The 2001-nt window shown below is 61.5% G+C and overlaps 1 protein-coding gene across 1 annotated transcript in view; it reads left to right on the top strand.

The window, feature by feature from the left end:
- Positions 1-2001, top strand: part of HUWE1 (HECT, UBA and WWE domain containing E3 ubiquitin protein ligase 1) — a 65724-nt gene that overhangs the window by 2175 nt on the left and 61548 nt on the right.

The following is a 2001-nucleotide window of genomic DNA, read 5'->3' as shown; positions in this document are numbered from 1 at the left end:
CCCCCCCCAGTGACCTGCGGGGGGCCCCCCAACCCAGGGGCCTCCCCCCATCATACCCCCTCACCCTGTTGGGCCTGCCCCCGCATCATATAGGTCTCCTATCCAGATGGGCGACAGGGAGAAAAGGGATGTCTGCCTCCTCCCCCGGGACTTCCCACCCCCACAGGAAGAGAAGGACACATTCCCCCTCCCAAACACAGGGACGTGGACCCCCCAGGGAGAGACAGGAGACCTGACCCCTGCTGGGAGATGGGGGGCACCTCCTCCCCTCCCCATCCCCACACGCAAGTGGGGACTCTGCTTCCCATGGAGACCTGTTCCCCCAGACTGACCTGTCACCCACTGTGAGAGGAGTGTCCCTCCCTCATGGAGACCTGCTCCCCCTGGACAGGGACAGAGCCACCCCGGGGCAGAGACCTGCTTTCCTCTTCCCGTAGAGCCCTGCCTTTCTCCTACCCCCATCTCCATAGAGATCTGCCCCTCTCTTACCGCCCCCTGGACAGGGACCCTTTCCCCCCATCCCAGATCTCCCCATGGAGACCCTCTGAGCATGATCTGCACCATCCATCCATAGACTGATGTCCTCCTCCCACCCCCATTGGGTAGGGACCTTCTGTGCAGGATGGGTTCCCTCCATGAGGGTCCATCTCCACCCATTCAGTGCCTGGCCTCCCCTCTCCCGCGAAACCTCCCCCTCCCCATCCCCCCCCCCCACCCCATGAGGGAGCCTGTTGTTCCCCCTTTCTGGGCAGAGATCCTGCCTCCCCTTGGGACTCAGGACTGAACTTGCTACCTCCCACAGGGACTTCTCCCTGGAACCCGTCCTCCCATGAGGACCCGTCTCCCTCCTTGCAGGGTATTCGCTCCAGTTCCCCATAACTCCATAACAGGACTTCCGTGCCCCCAAAAACCTGGACGTGGATGCCCCCTGAAGACAGGGGATGATTGCAGGAGTGAAGAGCTCAAAGGGGGATCCCTGAAGCTAGTGGGAGGTGGGGAGGAGATGCTATATGACTCCCACCCGAAGGGGAGGGTTCTTTTGGTGGGTGCTGCCAGGGTAGGGAGATGTGAAAGAGGGTGGGTCAGTAAGGTCTCCTTGATTTCTTGGGGAGGCAGGGGAATGGTGCCTGCCCCTAGGTCTGGGTGGGAAGCTCACCAAGAAACTTTGTAATTTGGGGAAAACCCTCCCCACCCACCCAGCTGGGAGAGATGCTATGGGGCTCCCTTCTCCAAGGCCAAGCCCTAGGAATCTTTCCAGGAAATGGGGGGCACCTGGAGCTGGCAGTTCTTACCGCCCCTTGCACGTGGGGCAAAGCTGCAGCACCCCCCAGTTCTGGGGCTAAATTGAAGTGGCAGCTCAGGGGGAGGTTTTTCTCCCCCCCACTCCCTTTTTGCCCAGACCCATGTCTGGGCTCTGCTCGGGACCCAGCAGGGCTAGTGGGCGAGGAACTTCTAGAGCGGCAGGGCTGCTGAAATAGCTGGAGTGACTGCTGAGCCTAGCACGGGGGCGGGGGTTGTTCCAGCACTCCCAGGCTGCCCGGGCTCATCCTAGAGCTGCCAAAAGTTCCATCTGCCACGGCCGAGCCCAGCCGGCCTCTCCCTGCTGCCGGCGCTCAGCACGGTTTGCGGGCGGTGCGCAGAGGTGGGAGACCCCTTGTCAATAACCGTAGCACCTACGCGAGGGCAGAATGCTTGTTGGGTGACTAGGGCTCGCCCAGCTCTTCAGTGCTTCGTTTGGGTGTATAACAACCCTTGGCACTTTTTCTCAGGGGCTGGAGGGGGGTGGGAAGCAAGTCTGTCTGGGGAGGTGAGTGGGACTAGCTCCCCCTGTAACGCAGGTAAGGGAGGATGACCCTTGATTCCCTGCTTTGTAGCAGGTGAGCACATAAGTCGGGCCAGACAGGTGCAGAGCAATGGTCCGTCCAGTCCAGTATCCATCTCCTGTGGTGGCCAGGCCCAGAGCTTCAGGGCAGGGTACAGAATAGGGCAGCCTCCCCCCCC

The sequence above is a fragment of the Chelonoidis abingdonii genome, chromosome 11, assembly GCF_003597395.2.
Source record: "Chelonoidis abingdonii isolate Lonesome George chromosome 11, CheloAbing_2.0, whole genome shotgun sequence".
Classification (NCBI taxonomy): domain Eukaryota; kingdom Metazoa; phylum Chordata; order Testudines; family Testudinidae; genus Chelonoidis; species Chelonoidis abingdonii.
The sequence above is the reverse complement of the archived record's forward strand: the minus strand, read 5'-3'. Positions and strand labels throughout refer to the sequence as shown.